This window comes from Sceloporus occidentalis, unplaced genomic scaffold, assembly GCF_023333645.1.
Source record: "Sceloporus occidentalis isolate IW3139 unplaced genomic scaffold, rSceOcc1.0.p SCAF_66, whole genome shotgun sequence".
NCBI classification, from domain to species: Eukaryota; Metazoa; Chordata; class Lepidosauria; order Squamata; family Phrynosomatidae; genus Sceloporus; species Sceloporus occidentalis.
Genome location: NW_028317046.1, coordinates 2,183,086 through 2,190,368, shown reverse-complemented (window position 1 = coordinate 2,190,368; position 7,283 = coordinate 2,183,086).

Below are 7,283 nucleotides of genomic sequence, written 5' to 3'. Positions count from 1 at the left end.
TGACCAAAATGACTAATAGAAACCTGCATTATATTTTTAAATGAAAACAAAAAACGGTAGCATAGTTATTTTGTATCTATATCATTGTATATACAAATATATATTCATGTTTTGTACTACAAATATTTCCGAATGAGATTTCGACAACTAAAGTGCCTACCGGTCTTGGGATTTTATAATTATTCCTTGATGGGGCAAAGAACCAACGGACAAATGTGCACATTTGTCTTGTCCTTCAGTGATATAAACCAGCCAATAACATTTGGTGTATTTCCTGCTGAATTCTATTGGATTCATTCTATTGGACTTAGCGTATCATCTGGTGTTGGTTATGAGTTTGTATTTTTGGCTTTATTCTATAGGAGTCAATCCCCATGATCCAGATCATTCTTGAGAACAAACAAAAAAATCCATAAAAGGTCGATGTTTTGGTAACGTGCTAAAATGCGTAATTTGGTGAATAGCCAAAGTTAGAGGAAAAATCACATCAGCAATATTAAGTTACAGAGAAAGGCCAAGTTTTAGAATGAAACATACATTAGGTATGTAAATCCTTATAAAATAAGGGAGTTATTCGCTAGTTTACAATCAGTGGTAGGTTTAGAGAAAATACGTTTGAGGACATTACACGTACTTTTGCTCATTGGTTGTCCAGCTTAGTCCTCTTTGGACATCATCCTAGTAGAGCGCTGACAGGTGTCTGATAATCATATAACATTACATGGAAAACCCATAGTGCAGGGCTGGAAGGGCAGACAATGAATATGGCGGATAGTTAATTGGGCTCGTACAACAACAATGTTGCAATTACTCACATGGTCATGACCATGGAAGGTTTTCAGCTGAACGTTGAGCAGTTAACATCCATGCTTTCCGAAATAGGCTATCATGAGGTTTTCCTAAACCAGCTCTATGACTTGACCTTGGATCAAGTTCTAGTACTAAAGACTCCATCGCAGAAAGCTAATGATATGGCTGTAACCATAAGAATTCAAGGTTTTCATACCACCTTCTCCATTTAGTCCATGAATCATTAAAGTGGGGTTTTTAGAACAATTGTGATCTAGGAAAAGAACATTGTATCTGTTTTGATGTCATGAACCCCTGACAAAGGTACAGGAGTGAGGCCTACAGTTTGTAGCGTTAGCGTGAAATAGATCCTTACAGGAATGTAGTCTTTGATGAATGTCCTTTTAGGGACGTGAAACGCTAATTTCCAACAATTTTATACAGAATTTACTCTAATGTTACAGGATTCAGAATTAACCAAAATTACAATATTTGTGCATTTTTAATTTCCTTCATTTTTATCCTGTTCAAGAGTCAACCTTGAGAGTTGGATACGAAAAACCAGGACCCAGTATGAAAATTCCCTATTGTGAAAACCCTTTTTATTTTCAAGCTGATGAACAGGCTCTGATAAGTAGCAGTTTTACCAAATAAAATAGTAAATCTCGTTCACATTCAGAAGAAATGGAGGAACAAAATGCCAGATGATTTAATTATTGTGTTTTAAGACTGGAAAAAAAGTATAAATTATAGTAAAAATATACATAGATCTCACTCTAGAATTTATATAAAACCTCGACCACAACAAGGTCTGGGAAAAAAAAATAACGTTCGTTCAGATGTTCCCTTTTTGACCACTTAATGTTTTTTTTTTAAATTAAGTAAATGTGTCATTTTTGAAATAAATAAAATACTAGTTTATTTTTAATACAATAAAATATAATTTGTGTTGTGGATTTCTTGTTAATGAATCAAATGTTCTTAAAAGAGCTGATTTCCCTGTAAAGTCTTTCTCTTTTAGACAATCTACACAAAAAAAAACCCCACTAAAAGTATTTTTATTTCAAAAGTATTTAACCTATACCTGTATTCCCTGGGATTCCTGCTAACGTATTTAGAGGAAATGTGATTAAACTCATATTTAGTAGACATAAACTTTCTAGAATATCAGTGGGTTCTCTGTAAAAAGGCTTATCACCATAGCAACCAATAAAACAAACCAACCAGTTGAGTCATGTAAACGTTCCATTGGTGGCTATGGTGATAGAGACCTCTTTGTAAACTTCACACCTGAATCGCTTTTCACAGTTCTTCCATGTTAGGAGAACCATCGTTAGAACCCATGTTGTGTTTCTTAGGTTATCACTTTAATTTTTCAGGTTTATGTTTTTGGGGGATAGTTTTTGGTGTCCAGTTAAAAGCCAAGGGGTAAATGTAAACAAGGGATTACTTACTGAATCTGGTCATTAAAAATGGTCAAAAGAGGACAAAAATGGGAAAACACACTCTTGCTCAAAGCCTTCCTTTGTTCAATCAAGTTCCGCAACTATTGACTCTCAACTCGTGTCTTCAGATGAAACCGCATAAGACTCGGAAGTGTTCCGAGACAAAGTATCCTCCAGATGTTACCTGGTGAGTCCCGATGAGTTGAAGTGGTGTCTACACAATCTGGATCACAAGGAACTAATTTGTTTGGGCCAAATCATGCAGAAGACAAGCTCTATGATTAATTCAGAACACCCCAAGTAACAATCCTGCTACATTTTAACAAACCGTGTTCTGCCGGTAAGAGGACAAGCCTGAGCATCTTCCAAAGGCTGAATGGAAACGGTTACAACCAGAAGCTCTAAAAGCCGGAGCCTTGATGGATTGTAAGACACTTTGTAGCATTGACCTCCTACTTGTCATTCACACCGTATTAACCAAATAAGTAATACTGAGATTCTCGCCTATGAATCCTCGGCGGAATAACAAATTCAAGCCTTTCATCCAAACCTCCAGGTTATATTCTGTACATACCTTACCTGTACAAACAGCTCACATCAGATTCATCATACTGACAGAGTATTAGAATTTCACCCAGACTTTTTTCATCACTTGAACTCACCCTGTCTTCCAGAATTTGTTTATCTTGCCTTCTGACAAGCGGGAAAAAAAATAAATCTATTTTATTGTGCATTCCGTACGGAACATATTAACGCTGTTTTTCTTAGCACGCCGGTACACAATCACACAACAAAATAAAATTACATATACTTGTGCTTCTTTTATGTGAAGATGGCGGCCGGCAGCCCATTGGGTATTTGCCCGGTGTGCCGGATGGCCAGTCCAGGCCTGGTAAAAGATAACGAAACCCTTGCCAGGCTGTTGGTAAAAGAACCCAGAATTAGTCCTCTCAACATTCAGATTCCCATCAAATGGTTCGCAGCCCATGGGTGCATGCAGAAACACTTAAAATTCCGTGCGTCTTAAGAAAAGTGCGAACGGAAAATGTTGCTAACACCACATAAAGCACATTTAATATAGTAATTGATATTGTGGTTGATTAAACACATCTAAATATTGCTAAATTATCTGGAACTGAAAGAAATATCATTGAAGTGTAAGAAGAATTCTCCTGGGCCTCTCTTAAAACAAGACATCATGCTTTTAAAAATTGGCTGATTATATACAATTTTAATGCACCGAAAATTGGTCTGTGGAGATCAGGACATGGTGGCCGTGATCTCGTCGAAATGTTGGAATCTGGACAACAAGAAAGTGTTATATTAAGTTGGAGCAACGGTTCTCAATCCCATCTTCGAGGACCCCCTGCATTTTATCTATATATTTATTGCTATGTATTTAGGTTTACCCCTAATTTCAGGTGGTCCTACGTGGGAGCTCTCCAGGCTTGACCCGGAGTCTCCAGGTAAAGCTCTGCTTCCCCGGGTCTCCAGGTCCCTTTTCCCCTGTTCTCTGGGCAGGGGAGTGGTGTTTAGCCGTGCCCATTCCCCGCCCACTTTCCCTTCTACCCAAGGCTGCCTGAGCTAGCCCCACCCACACAATTAACAAGCCCCACCCTTCATGAAGCCACTCCCCCCAGGAGAGTGAGAGCTCTGGGTAGCCTGCCCTGAGAAGTACCCAGGTACGCAGGTGGTCCTCCAGAACTAGTCGGAGAACCATTGAGTTTGTCTATCTGCTTTAGAAGCAACATTTTACCTCTCCTTTATCTTTGTAATTTGATTGGCCTCAAGATTTTGCTTCGAAAAAACGTGATCATCAGTTCATTCAGTCAATACGAGATCAGTAAAAGAGAAGCACAATGTCAACGGCCAGGCAAACAACACATTTTTCTCTAAATTCCATATTATTTTCAATTATTTTCTAATCAACAATGGAGGACAACAGAGGTTCATTCCATTTACTGGATACAAAGATACAATTACTCTCAAACCATCAATACTAGAACTTCCGGAATCAGTCGAGAAGGAAGGTTTCCCCATTTTAAAGCACAATTGGAAATCCATTAGAAGAAATGCCTTCTTCTGGGTCAACAGTTGGCTTAAACTTGATGGACTTTTTCTTTTTTCAACCTAAACGACTGCTATATGTTACTATATGTTTTGGAAAAAGGCTTATATAATATATTTTTTATTAACTGGGATCTCCAGGAGAGAGAGATGTTTTTTTTTTTAACAAATAATAATGTCTTTAAATGGTGAAACTCAGGTAATATAACGTTGAGTATTAATGCGTTCCGTCAGCAGGTAAAATTCTTATATTAAGAAATTAATGACAGCTTTTAAAAAAAAAATGCAAGCCCGTGCATTATGTACGACTCCATGGTCTTACCTTGGAACGCAAGGAATTTAGTCGAGAAAGTTGAAGACAAGTCCGGGCTAAGGCAGTGAAAAAATAAACAAGAAATTAGGAATCCCAGCTATCATCTCTCCGAAAAGAATACATTCTCATTAAAACCAACACCTGACTTACCTGAACCATAAGGACTGACAGTGGGGGAGATTCCTCAAATGGACGTTTCTTGCAATCATTTTCTTTATTATATATTTTTTGTATTTTATTTTTGTATTATTCCAACCTAATTTGTGTTCTAAAGCTGATTAACGAAGGGCTTTTGCTTTAATTTTCCTCGTGTTGCGGATACGCGGTGATCGCTGTACAATGGGCCATAATCATCAAAGCTAAACCAGAAGAAATTTACCGTAAAGATAATTCGGCAGCAATCAGGGTTTCGTGTTGATTGATCCTCCTTCCATATTACAGACAAAAGCTTTAAATTATTACAGGAAAAAATCTACCAAAAATGCACCAAGATGGGGAATTTTAAAGAATGTGTTTTTCCTTATTTTATAGTTTAAATATGTGGCGGTATTTTGAGACAATATAATTCTGTGGTGTCAGGTTTTGCTGTTTTGTGAAAGAACCTAAAATTCAGAAAATGTAATGTTTGAAAATCATACCAAGCTCTGAGTACAGTAATAACCCCCAACACTGTATACAGTAATATAACCCCCCAGCGCTGTATACAGTAATATAACCCCCAGCGCTGTATACAGTAATATAACCCCCAGCACTGTATACAGTAATATAACCCCAGCGCTGTATACAGTAATATAACCCCCAGCGCTGTATACAGTAATATAACCCCCAGCACTGTATACAGTAATATAACCCCCAGCACTGTATACAGTAATATAACCCCCAGCACTGTATACAGTAATATAACCCCAGCGCTGTATACAGTAATATAACCCCAGCGCTGTATACAGTAATATAACCCCCAGCGCTGTATACAGTAATATAACCCCCAGCACTGTATACAGTAATATAACCCCCAGCACTGTATACAGTAATATAACCCCCAGCGCTGTATACAGTAATAACCCCCCAGCGCTGTATACAGTAATATAACCCCCAGCGCTGTATACAGTAATATAACCCCCAGCGCTGTATACAGTAATATAACCCCAACACTGTATACAGTAATATAACCCCCAGCACTGTATACAGTAATATCCCCCCAGCGCTGTATACAGTAATATAACCCCCAGCGCGGTATACAGTAATAATAACCCCCAACACTGTATACAGTAATATAACCCCCAGCACTGTATACAGTAATAACCCCAGCGATGTATACAGTAATATAACCCCCAGCACTGTATACAGTAATAACCCCAGCGCTGTATACAGTAATATAACCCCAGCGCTGTATACAGTAATATAACCCCCAGCGCTGTATACAGTAATATAACCCCCCACGCTGTATACAGTAATAACCCCCAACACTGTATACAGTAATATAACCCCCAGCACTGTATACAGTAATAACCCCCAGCGCTGTATACAGTAATATAACCCCCCAGCGCTGTATACAGTAATATAACCCCCAACACTGTATACAGTAATATAACCCCCAGCACTGTATACAGTAATATCCCCCCAGCGCTGTATACAGTAATATAACCCCCAGCGCGGTATACAGTAATTATAACCCCCAACACTGTATACAGTAATATAACCCCCAGCACTGTATACAGTAATAACCCCAACGCTGTATACAGTAATGTCTGTTGGTGACAAAAACCTGGTTTTATCTCATTTTCTCCAAATAAACTCCCTTTATCTGCAGACCTGGAGCCGCCGTTGCTGTCAGTCATGTGATATTTTGGGTGACTTTCCCGGCTCAAACACCGCACTGAGCTGATGCTTTATGGCGATGCTAATGAAGTGCATTCCGCCATAGATTTCCATTCTTCAGACAGTCTGGTTGAGTGATTAAGACTGAGCCATTCTTTTGTTCCCCACAAGCAGTATGATAAGGAGTCGGGGCGTTGGTCTAGTAGATTGGGGTTCAGATAACAGAACCGGAACGTATAGAAATGACTATTCCACAGCTTATATTATGGGGGCAAAAACTACAACTGTTTTAAAAAAGAAAAAAGCGCAATATCTTTGAAAACACAGAGTCATAAATTTACATCGTCAACCAATGACGCCAAAAACAAAATCTCGTTTTATTTCCTTAAACCATAAATCGAACGTCAGCGTTCCTCTCCTTACAGGCGGACGCCAGGCTTCAAATCTTCTTCCAACAGACAGGTCGGCATTCAAAACATCTACAAGTATCTGAAACCAGTAGTTCTCAGACATGTGGGGGGGTCTTCTGCGCTTCTTCCCAAATAATTCAATGAAAGGCCGCTGACCTGAGGACTGCAGCCAGATCTTCTGCTCATTGTCCGACTGGGATGGAGGCCGAGCGACGCGGATGAAAGCGTAAAAAAATATATGTTCCCAATACTTAGAAAAATTAAATCTGATTTGTGTTACTGTCAGATCAAAAGACAAACGGAATCGTCTGCTTGTTCTCATAATTACATTCCCAGGGACCCTAAATCCTCCGAATACGATTGTGGGGGGCACCGAACACTTCCTTATTCCTTTTAACCCTTTAATTCATGGCTCTTAGATAAACAAGACCTTTTTTTTCC